Below are 13,492 nucleotides of genomic sequence, written 5' to 3' on the forward strand. Positions count from 1 at the left end.
TTAGTTCAAACTGCCACCATAGATTCCATTCAGACATCGTATATAAGCCAGGAATAAATTCACACCGGGAACTTTATCAACGGACGCTGTATGTTGACGACTTTACACTAACGTACAAAGGTGACGAAGAAGATATCTGTGAGTTAGCAGGATTATTAATGCACGATGCATGAAAAATTTAGTTTATGGTGTAAGTGTAGGGGAGGAAAGAATATTATTTTTGAATATCAAGTCAACTAAAATGGATATTTAGGAAGCCGACACCTGCTGACATGATCGTAAATGCGAAATCTCGTCACCCTGTAAGCATACACGCGCATATTTTACAGACATGATGACACGATGTTAAAACTGCCGCTCGCCGGAAAGGACAAAGCTGAGGTGCTGAACGTATGCGGGTTGCTCGGAAAGTAAGATCCGATTAGTCCATTAAATTTCGAGCATGCAGCCGCGCAACTAAAATTTTCTCCACTGATATTTCGGTCTCGTATCGTCCAGCCACCCTTTTTTTTCGTTGAGTTCGGTCTGGGCGGACGACACAAGACATCCGTTCAATTTGATCATTGATTCCTTTACTCAGTTTTTTTTATTACAGAGGCGAGCAGCCCTCTAACCGAACACTCTGAGCTACCATGCCGGCTCCTCAGAGTGAGTCACAAGACTGATGACAAGATGCCAAGTGCGGCCTTATATGCTCCACCGCGGCGGTCACAGATGCTGGTCGGCGGCAGAGAAATACGCTTACACATGCGCCGTCTGTGGCGGAGGCGTACAGACATTCGATACGCTTACCGTTGTATGATCGGCGGCAGTGACACCATGACGACATGTCTGCAGTTTAATTACCCCAAGAGCCGGTTCCATGCTTTTTCCAAATTAAAACCACTATCTATATTAATTAAATTATTAGCTAATCTAATCTCTATAGCTTCATTGAAGACAGATTCCCAAAAGGAAGAAGTGGATGTTAAAATCTTCACATCACTGTAATTCATGGAATACCGTGTATCAATACAATGTTTGGCCACAGCTGACTTGTCTGGCTGTAATAAGCGCGTGTATATTGGATGCTCCACACATCTCTCATGCACTGTGCGTGTTGTTTGACCTATGTACGACTCTTCTCACAATTTCCGCAAGGAATCTGATACACATCCGCTTTAGGAAACTGTAAATCGTCCTTCACAGAGCCGAGTAAAGCTGCAATCTTGGGGGGGGGGGGGGGGGGGGGGTCGGAAGATCAACACAGTGTTTCTCAAGAATACGGCCTACCTTCGAGGAAAGAGCACCCACATAGGGCAAAAACACACTGGATCTGAAGGAATTACTATCTTCTTCCCCATCACATATCTGCATTCTAGGTTTTGCATTGAATGCTCTACGAATTTGTCGCGGTGAAAATTCATTCGAATTAAAAATGCTCTTGAGCAACCTCCAGAAGACCATTCGTTTAAAAACTTGCTGAGTCCAGTGGAAGTTTTAAACCAACGATCTTATGGTGGTACGTGGACTACACATTTCTTTTGAACAATTTATACAAGACTGTGCTTAACCTGACACACAATATTTTGTTAGCGCAACGCAATCTGACTTTCCAAATTCCCTACAAAAGAATGGCCCTGACTAACATTAAACTATACCTTTCACAAATCACTTACCTCACAAAAATCTTCGCTGCTCAAGCTACTGCAATACAGCGAGCGCCACTACTGCCAGCTAAATAAAAGATTCAAACTATGGAAGGCACTAACTACTGATAGGGATAGTTAGCAAATGAAAGATATTAATAGAGAACAAACAATGTATTTACCTTGATATCATCATATATAAATATAGCAGTTCATGACAAATTTCAAAACTCCTCCATCTCTCTCCCCACATCCACCACTGCTGGCGGCTCACCTCCAACTGCGCAACGCTACGCGCTGTTCACATCCAGCTGCCGCTGCCCAACACTACAATGGCAGACAACAATGCAAAACTAGCCACAGACTGCACACAGCACAGCCAGTGATTTTCATACAGAGGTGGCGTTACCAATAAAAGAACTTAAACAGCCTACTTACATAGCCCCCATGCTCCCCACAAAAAAATTTTACAAGTTGTTTTGGGCAGTGGCCAATAATGATTTGATAAAATTTTTCATAATTACAATAACAAATATATCAAATGCACACCCTTATTGATACATTGTTGGTCAAAAGCTAAAATTTTCTCAGTCCATAAAGACAGTCTTGATCATTCATCACAGTAACGTTGCAGTGTTTTTCTCAAAGTCTGAGCAGTAAAAGAAAATGCGCACGGAATTAGTGGATTTCCATGCAATCTTGAAGAAGTAGAGTTGTCCTTCCAATGGTAAGACAGTGCTGATTCCTGACATGCTGACAGGTAATGGGCCACAACAGAGCAAACCCACAGCAGAGTCATTCGACGTTTTGAAGAGTATTGGTAGGTCATCACAGAGCAGACCCACTGTAGTCCTGGTAGAGATTACGGTATTGATGGGCCACCAGAGGCGCAGACCCACTGCAGTCCTTGTAGAAATAATGGTACTGGTGAGTCAGCAAAGGTGTAGACCCACTGTAGTCCTTGTAGAGACGGCCAGCAGCCATCCGTTGCGACTGTGCAGGTGCACAATCACCATCGAAGATTCTTGCGGAGAATATAGCAAGTCCATAACCACCACTTGTCCATTCACAAAAAAGATGCTTGAAATGTCCTTAGAACCAGCAATGCTGTTATCCAGTCCCTTTCTGAATTATTAACACACGTGCAAACACTATCAGTCCCTACTTCTCACATATTGTCCATATACTATGACCAACAGAAACGTGTGCAGTGAAATGGAACTTACAAGTTACTTAATTTGATTAACTGGTGTCAATTACAATATTATAACACGAAAATATAATTACAAAGGTACAAAATACATAATTAAAAACATAACAATACAGATAACATTTGCAGTACAGGCTTTACAAAAGAATAGAAATAAACATATACATCAGTGTTACAGGAATTATGACATGAGTACAAAAATAAAAGATCAGAATCACTTTCGAAACATCAACTTCACACATGAGCATTAAAACAAAACAGAATAAATAATGTGTAAGCATATTTATAAGGTAAATAACATATTATTAATGCCAATTATATTTGAGGATAACAGTATTCCTCATCATAGTGAATATAGCTTAGTACTAGAAAAATTCTACAATTCTTATCAGATAAACACATAAAGACAGGAAAAACACAAATACACAAGGGTACACAAACATATAGAGGGATGACACAAAAGGAAAGGACAGGGTTTGTTTTACTGCAGTATTTTGCATGGAGATCTCCCTTTGTTCATTATTATTCCCAATTGTACTATCTAAGCCTGCTGTCTGTATTCTGTTCACATCCTCTTTCAAAATAGTTTTTCTCCACTGCACAATACTCATTTGGGCCCAAATCTTTTTCATATAACTTCGCAATGCATTCTTTACCTATTCTCCATAGTCCGTTTCTTATATAGTCTACCCCCTCTTAAGCTAACTTAAATCTACTGAGCTCAGATGCTAAACTAAGGGACGAGGCAATGCAGCAGCACATAAAACAATTAATATAAACAGCAATAAAAAAAATGGAAAATCGCAAAGCAAGCTACAGTAAATCTAAATTACCAAGCAATTCAACATTACAACTAATGTGAGGCAATGCACAGCAAACAAAAAAAAATAAATCTGGCTTAGCAGAGTAACACAAATTAAAGTTCAGTAGCACTATGCCTGGCAAACAGCAGCTTATATCTAAACATGACATAGCTCAAGCAGAAAAAATAGTACACTAAAGATAACAATGCAGATAAGGGAAATGTATAATCACATCTTAATGTCTAAGTGATAAAAGTGGTGCACCACAACAACTTATTGTAAAAGAAATATTACCATGTACTTGGAAAGAATATTATGTATGCAGTTACTGTTACTAGTCCCTTCTTATTGTTCTTTCCTTTCCAAGTGCTCCTTTTTTGAAGAATGTGGATCACAAAATTATTATTTAATAGATCTGTTGACAGAAAGTGTTCACATTAGCAAATGCATTTAATTTTATTTTATGAAACCAATGCTGCAACACAGCTGGAAACCAGATATTAAACAAAATGAGCAATCTCTTAACTGCAAAGACAATAGATGTAAAATGTTTCTAATCATTTCATTAGACATTTTAGTAAATATCATAAATTACGAGCTCCACAGTATGCTTTCAACAAGGAAATGTCAATAGCGAGGACAATGGCTTCCCCTTTCTTTTTTTCTACCTGTGCCGCTGAAAGGCTAATGGCTTTTTTTCGGGCGGCTGTCGCCCAGGTGGGTGCCCGCGACGCATTACGTGCAGGTGGTCACTTAACTTTCTTACGGAAATATTTACGACAGCAGTTTCCGCTATAGTGACAGTCTCACATAAAAATATTTCACAGGTCAAGAATTAGCGTTGCAAATCTGTAGAAAGAAAATCCTATAAATATAAGTGTCCAAATAAAATATTCGTCAGCATTGTGATACAGTCACGCATTTACGCACATTTCATAACTCTTAAAGTACGATTCTTGGTTTCCAACATACTTCTTATTCCTCATATGCGGTAGCATCATCTTATTGATCATAAACATATCTCAACAGCATAGTACACATCGTCGTCGTAATAATAACATCATAACACCTCAGTCAAATCTCAAAAACGTCGTAGCTTTCTGTAATAATTTCAGAACCTAAAAAAAATTCTCTGCTCATTTCAATAGTGTCATCTACCTCAAACGTACTTTAAAATCATGCTCCCTTACCAAATATATCATTTAAAGCTCTCATAGTATCACAATGGTTCCGAAAAAATATGAACAGTTTACAAAGTACAGACAAAATACAGTTTCATAAGTGTGAAGTTACCCAACTGTGTATTGCGTAAACATGTGACACTGATGTAGTAAAAAAATGTTTATCTCTCAGTTAAATGATCAGATAGCTGTGTAATTTGTGTGTTAGAGAAATATGGTACCGATGTGTAAAGTTGTATAAGCAAATACCATATTAGCTAGGGTTCCTTGTGGTAGCCACACACATGGTACACAAAGTAAGCGTGTACCCCCCTGAGGATTAATGTAATTATACCCTCAGGTGTTACAGATTACAGCAATGGAATGAAATGTATCATGGAAAAACTTCGTATCATTGTACTTCAAATATCTTTAAAAATAAATGTTTTAAGTACAAAATTAATCACTCAAATGCGTGTCCTGTAGCGCTAAATGTGCGTCTTGCTGTAAGATAATTCTGTGGAAGTGTCGTAATTATCGTCCTCCGAAAGCTAAGTTCTGCAGAAGCCAATGTACTTACCTCATGATAAACAAAAGTGAAATGCTTTGCGTAGAGATATCTTAGTTATTACGCTAATTGTTGTGATGATGAAAGTACTGTGCTGTAACGTATTGTTGTGCTATGGAAAAGGCTGTCTCCTTGTAGCTATACCACAAAAGTTACTAATAAAACATGTTTTGCTTTCCAGAAGAATTCAGATACACCGCAAAAGCAACAATGTAAATTATGTCACACATTAGTAGTGTCGTAATATAACCGTGTAGCTGTCAAAGAAACCAAATGCTAAGTCATCATTAATTCCACAGAAAGTACTTTAAATCCAGAATGTATTTTCAAGTAAACCAAAATGTTGCATTAAAATCTCATTAGCAGTACTGTTAAATGTTCTAAGTATGTGAGCCTTATAGTCGTTACGTAATCGTGCAACTAACAAGCAAGAATGTACACACACAATAACACTGTGACGTCTGTTCACTATAACAATGCATTCGTCATTTCTGTTTCAATAAGTTCTCTTGGTTCTTGACTGGATATTTAACTTCAAACATTGTTGCATGTTAACAGATTCTAAGTCTCACAAGCATACTAGTAATGTAAAGTGAAAAGTTTTATGGCAATGACAAAGTTAAAAAGCAGATTATCTTTCAATAAACGGTTTTACATGTGAAATGTGGTGTAAACCTTTACTCTTCCTAGTACGCAGAGTTTCAACTTCAACGCAATTATCATGTGGTATACGTCGGATTCTGTAAGGTCCATTGTAAACTAGAAAGAATTTGTGACTCAAGTGTTTCTTCTTATGTGACAATGAATGAGCTTTAATGAGAACTTTCTGACCAATATATAATTTCTTTGCATTTGCTTTACCGTGTAGTTCTCTCCTTTTGTCTGCTGCAGATTTTATATTTTTAAGAGCCAAATCAATTATGTCTTTGCGTCGAAGTTTACGTGTATTCGGGAAAGGTACAAGCTCTCTGATTCTGTTCGGTGGTTCTTCATTCTTCAGTACAAGAGTAGGTGGTAAAGCAGTGGAATCATGAGGCATTTCATTCAGCACATTTTGAAATAATTGTAGATATCTGTCCCAATGCTGATGCTTTCTGTGACAATAAAGTCTGCAAAGCTTATTGATTTCTTTCATAATCCTTTCAGACGGGTTGCAATGTGGTGAGTACAATGAAATAAAAACAGGTTTGATTTTATGATTCCGAAGCGTGCGTGACCAAACAGCAGATCTAAATCGCGGTCCGTTATCTGAAATGACTTTAGCAACGTGGCCAACTTCACGTAAGAAATTTTTAACAAAGGCGTTGGAGACAGATCGTCCAGTGGCTTTACGTAACGGAGTGAAAGAAACAAATTTTGAAGTAAGTTCAACAGCGACTAGAACGTACGAAAATCCATTGGATGTTCTGACAAGGGGTCCCAAGAGATCAACAGCAGCAAATTCTTTTAATTTAGAAGGAATAATAGGAAACAACGGAGCACGATGTGAGATAGTAGATGGTTTCGCCTTTTGACAAAGTTTACAAATAGACAAGACTCTTCGAATTCGCTTTTCCATATTGTTAAAATAAGAAGTCGTTCGAAGAATATGATAACTCGTGGGCCAAAATGTGCGTAGCTGAAATGAATGTACCAAATGAGCTTATTAACAAAATCGTCTGGAATGCAAAGTACCCATAGCTTGTCATCAACAGTGCAGCGTTTGAAGAGTATGTTGTTTCTAACCAGTTAATAATGCCGAATCTGAGTGTATGTCTTTTCATGCCATTTACTTTTGATGTCTTTCCAAATCGGATCTTTATCTTGTTCATGAGCAATGTCCTTTAAAGATGTCGTGATGAAGTTTTCAAAGGCGACTTTCTGAATGTAAAGAATACTGAAATTTTTCTTGAGGTTGCCTTGTGTGTTACTTTTCTCAAGCCCAGCCGGTGCGCGTGACAGCGCGTCCGCAACAATGTTCTCCTTGCCGGGAATGTAGACTATTGTAAAGTGGAATTCTTGCAGAAACAATGCCCAACGTTTTAACCTGTCATGATTTAATTTTGAAGACATAAGAAATTGTAATGCACGATGATCACTGTATACTTTTACGTGCTTACCAGAAAGAAAGAAACGGAATTTGTTAAATGCCCAAACAATAGCTAAAGCTTCTAATTCAGTAACGGAATAATTTTTTTCAGATTTTGATAGCACTCGGCTAGCAAAAGCAATGGTTTTCTGAACAGTAATGTCATCTTCTATGGCTTCTTGAAATAAATGGGCACCAAGACCGACTTTGGAAGAATCCGTGCTAAGGCAGAAATCTTGTGACAGATCTGGATGAGCTAGTATTGGCGCGTTAAGTAGAGATTCTTTCAGAGAATTGAATTCCAACTGTGCTTGTTCGTCCCAGTTCCAAATAGTATTTTTTCCAGTGAGAGAACAAAGTTTTGGTGTAACAAGAATTTGCATATTCAGAAAACGACGGTAAAAATATACGAGACCTAGAAAACTGTGGACTTGTTTTTTTGTGGATGGAACTGGAATGGCTCTGATTGCTTCTAACTTTTCAGGATCCTGCTGAATGCCTTCAGAAGAAATAATATGTCCTACCGAATTCAGACTTTTCCAAGTTAACTGTAATTCCGATTCTGCAAAAATACGTAACAAACTGTTGAGGATGCGATTATGTAATTCCCATGAAGCTTCTGCTATTAGAATATCGTCCACATATAAGGTGATGTGACGTTTTAAGAACTCAGGTAATATGGAATTTAGCCCGCGAATGAATGCTGCTGAAGAAATGTTCAAACCAAAGGGAAGTTTCCGAAACTGATAACAAACGCCGAAACAAAGGAAAGCTGTGTATTTTCTACATTCTGGATGAAGTTCGATCTGATAAAAGCTGGATCTGAGATCAATGGAAGACAACACTTTTACACCATTAAAATTTTGAAGAAGTTCTTCCAACGTTTGCGGCCTGTCTGTTTCAGGAATAATGATCGTATTGATTTGTCTCGAATCTAAGACAAGCCTGATCGATCCATTTTTCTTCTCAACAACATGTAATGGATTGTTGTATGAGCTTACTGCAGGCTCAATAATGCCCTCGTCAAGCATAGATTGTATTTCTGTTCTAACACGGTCCCTATAATGTGCTGGAATTACATATGGTCTAACACCAAATTTAGTATGCTCACGAACACGAAATAGGTATTGAAATCCCTTGATTGTTCCTGTTTTATGAGCAAAAACTGTGGAATGTTCTTGTAAAATCTCAAAAAGGTCCTGCCTATCAGTGTCACTACAATTCTCAATTGTTTGAATTTTATTCTGAATTAACTCATTAATTTCAAATATGCCGTCGATGTCATCCCTGTCAGTACTTGCAGAGTGATTGTTAGTGTCTAGTTCCGTAGAAAATTCCGAACTGTTGTCTAACAGAAAGTAAAGCCGATTAATTTCCTCATCATGGTTTGAGAGCCAGTCTTCAAATTTCAAAGCTATTGACTTACCTTCTTTCTCTAAACTTATTTCAGCATCGTGAAAGCTTAAGACTGCTTTGTATTCATTCAAAAAGTCTACTCCCAGTATAATTTCCGTCGACAATAATGGAACAATAAGAAAGTTCATAGAGAAGCTGTGGCTTTGGCAAAAGAATTCTAAATTGGTTTGTTGGCGTACATCTACACTTTTTCCAAAGATTGCACCTTGTAATTTAATCTTACGTAACGGAAGTGTGGGGCAATCGTTCGATTTGTTGCATTTGCTAAAAGCTGTTTCACTAATTACTGAAATGGGACTGCCAGAGTCAAGTACTGCCGTAAATTTTACGTCATTTACTGTAATGTGAATCACAGGATACGCAATGTTGTTATGTTTTACGTCGTGTTCCTGGAGTAAGATGTCCCTAATGTCTTCCATTTTTACGTACTTACTAGCTACGGCAGCTGCGTCGTCAGTTTCATAAGTATGTTTTGTGGCTGCCAGCGGTGTGAGTCATTGCCTACTGTCTCTTTGTTGGCGCGCGTCGTTATTGGGATTTGGAGACCTAACTTCTACAAATTCACCGTGACGAGATTCCCGCCAGTTCTGATGCAGTTCAGGTCTGTCGTTACGATCATATCGTCTGTCGTCATGTCGGCAGATTCCATAGTTTCTTTCTTGTCGGTCACGTGGTGGAGAATTTCTCCCTGAGTCGTAACTGCGCGCTGGACCGTTGCGTCTAAAGTTATTCTGTCTCCCTTGATAATAATTGTTTTGGTTCCCATATTGTCTGTTTCTCTGATTGTCTCTGTGATAGTCATTACCGCGGAGAGATGATCTTTCCCTGTAATTATTACTACTCTGCCAACGGTTGTCATACGGGTCGTGTCTGTTTTGGTCACGATTTGTGTTGTGAGAATAGCCTTGTCGCGTCCAGTTATTATCGAGGAATTGTGACGGATGTGACCTGTAATTGTTGTGTTCCTGTTTCCGCATTCCGCGATTGTCAGTGTCAATTTCCAATTCTTGTAACAGTCCCTGAAAAGCTTCAATGTCGTCTTTGCAACGTCCTGCCAAAATAATGTGTCGTAAATGTTCAGGCAATTTGATTAAGCAAATGCGGATAAGTTCTGAGGGGCTGTATGGGTTTGAAAGATACTGATTCTTATGCAACATGTCTTCAAAATATTTCATAAGACTGGAAAATTCAGATTGTTCGAAACGTTTAATCATTATGATGCTATGTTTTACTCGGTCTTGTGTGGCTTGAGACCAATATGCTGAGAGGAAGGCATGGTAAAACTCTCCTTCACTGTGGCAATCGTGAATGACCGATCGCATTCTTACAGCTGGTTCATTCTCCAAGTAGCCACACATAAATTCTAATCTGTGTTCTAACGACCAGTTGGGAGGAAAACAATGCGAGAATTGATGGAGCCATGCTTGTGGATGAATGTTGTTGCCAGAATTCTTAAATGTTTTGAATTTACGTGTAGTAATGAACAGCTTATAGTCAAAATCATCATGTCGGCGAGTCGCATATCAGTCATTGTTAGGTCATGTCGGCCGTTCCATCTCAAAATTCGGTGCACATTGCCAATTTCTTTCATAACTTCCGAAATGCCCTGTGTTATTATTTTGTGGCTGTTCCGTATTTCTGTGTCCCTCTTCCCGTATTGGGGCGCGAGTATCTTCTGAAATACGTAATTCTTGTATTACCTGTGTCAGCTGATCTTGTACTTCCCGGATTTCTCTTTTGTACTGTGTATTGATTTGATTTTGATTCTGTTTGAATTTTCTAATTTGTTCATACTCTTCTGTGTCAGTGAAGGCTACAGGTCTTGTGTCATTCAGATCATCATCTACCTTTGTAGATAAATTAGTGACCTTATCCGAAAGTTCGGCTACTTTCTCCGATAGTGAACACATTTCCTCAGTGTGTTTTTCTGAACCAAGTTTCAGAGTGTCCATTTGTGTTGAAACCGTATCTACTGTGTCCTTTAAGTTTTCTTGAGTTTTTGCAAGTTACGTAACCGAATCGGTAGATGCAACTGAGTCAATTTTAGCTTGCAAGGTGTTGTGATTTTCATGAACAATAGTTTGCAGTTCTTTTATGGCTGCTTCATGATTCTGTAATGCATTTTCATGACGCGAAAAAATAGGTTGGAAATGCTCACAAATTTGTGTTTTTACGTCATTACAGACTTTTTGACATTTCGATTCGATGTTATGTAACTCAGTAGTTAAATCTTCACGTGTTTGTTCAAGCGTGGTGTGAAGATTTTGTTCCATTGCGTCTAACTGTTGCTGTGTTTGTCTCTGGTGTTGTTCCATTGTGTCTAACTTTTGAAGCTTTTACTGTGTTTGTCTCTGATTTTGTTCCATTGTGTCTAACTTCTGAAGCTTTTGCTGTGTTTGTCCCATTTGTTGTATTAATTGTAATAACAATGCATTGGTGTCTGAAACATGTTCCTCAGTGCTTTTCGGCAGTGAATTTGCACCGGCAACATTCACATTTTGACAAGCGGAAAATGTGTCTTGACTCATTTGAGAAAACGGTGAGAACCCAAAACCTGAGTCTACAGTATTTGCAATATTGTGTTCTGTCATTCCCGATTCCCGAGGCGAGCTGTTGCCGACCGATCGATCGATAATGCTTCCCTGTTCACTACCTGTTTCACTGTCTACACCATTATTTGACGCCCGCTCCATTTCCCTATGCACAGTTACCAAATTACTACTTTGAACATTAGTAAATTCATTACTCGGCGGCGCTGATAAGCTACGCTCGTCGTCACTATTATTTCTCAGTTTACTTTGGAGCCTAGTGTTACGTTTTTCACACGCCATTATTGGCACAATATTTCACACGATAACACAGAAAAGCACAATTTGAAGAGCAAAAATAAGAGAACACATTAACACAGCACTGAAAAAATATCTAGTTAATTGCATGCGCTGCTGAGAAATACTTGGTGTAAAACTGCATGCATGCTACAACTGTTTTACTGTACCACAATGAAAGACTGCAACTACAAAGGAGATTCTCTCTACAATTACGCGCTAGCAATAAACAAAAGCTACACTAATTACACAAACTACAGGAAAAAATCAGAAGATTCCAGTGAGGTATCCTGGCAGGGTCGCCATATGAAACTTCCCCTTTTGAACAATTTATACAAGACTGTGCTTAACCTGACACACAATATTTTGTTAGCGCAACGCAATCTGACTTTCAAAATTCCCTACAAAAGTATGGCCCTGACTAACATTAAACTATACCTTTCACAAATCACTTACCTCACAAAAATCTTCGCTGCTCAAGCTACTGCAATACAGTGAGCGCCACTACTGCCAGCTAAATAAAAGATTCAAACTATGGAAGGCACTAACTACTGATAGGGATAGTTAGCAAATGAAAGATATTAATAGAGAACAAACAATGTATTTACCTTGATATCATCATATATAAATATAGCAGTTCATGACAAATTTCAAAACTCCGCCATCTCTCTCCCCACATCCACCACTGCTGGCGGCTCACCTCCAACTGCGCAACGCTACGCGCTGTTCACATCCAGCTGCCGCTGCCCAACACTACAATGGCAGACAACAATGCAAAACTACCCACAGACTGCACACAGCACAGCCAGTGATTTTCATACAGAGGTGGCGTTACCAATAAAAAAACTTAAACAGCCTACTTACACTGGTATGGTCGCATGGAATGGATGAGTTACACCGATTTCTTGAGCATTTGAATTCCATCCATGCTAGCGTAAAATTTACTATTTACTAGAAAAAGACGGCTGCCTCTCGTTTTTGGATATTGTCGTTCGCCGTGAAGGTGATGGCACTTTAGGACATGCCATTTATCGGAAACCAACACACTAATCTACACTCCTGGAAATGGAAAAAAGAACACATTGACACCGGTGTGTCAGACCCACTATACTTGCTCCGGACACTGCGAGAGGGTGTACAAGCAATGATCACACGCACGGCACAGCGGACACACCAGGAACCGCGGTGTTGGCCGTCGAATGGCGCTAGCTGCGCAGCATTTGTGCACCGCCGCCGTCAGTGTCAGCCAGTTTGCCGTGGCATACGGAGCTCCATCGCAGTCTTTAACACTGGTAGCATGCCGCGACAGCGTGGACGTGAACCGTATGTGCAGTTGACGGACTTTGAGCGAGGGCGTATAGTGGGCATGCGGGAGGCCGGGTGGACGTACCGCCGAATTGCTCAACACGTGGGGCGTGAGGTCTCCACAGTACATCGATGTTGTCGCCAGTGGTCGGCGGAAGGTGCACGTGCCCGTCGACCTGGGACCGGACCGCAGCGACGCACGGATGCACGCCAAGACTGTAGGATCCTACGCAGTGCCGTAGGGGACCGCACCGCCACTTCCCAGCAAATTAGGGACACTGTTGCTCCTGGGGTATCGGTGAGGACCATTCGCAACCGTCTCCATGAAGCTGGGCTACGGTCCCGCACACCGTTAGGCCGTCTTCCGCTCACGCCCCAACATCGTGCAGCCCGCCTCCAGTGGTGTCGCGACAGGCGTGAATGGAGGGACGAATGGAGACGTGTCGTCTTCAGCGATGAGAGTCGCTTCTGCCTTGGTGCCAATGATGGTCGTATGCGTGTTTGGCGCC

This window comes from Schistocerca americana, chromosome 5 (genome assembly GCF_021461395.2).
Source record: "Schistocerca americana isolate TAMUIC-IGC-003095 chromosome 5, iqSchAmer2.1, whole genome shotgun sequence".
Lineage (NCBI taxonomy): Eukaryota > Metazoa > Arthropoda > Insecta > Orthoptera > Acrididae > Schistocerca > Schistocerca americana.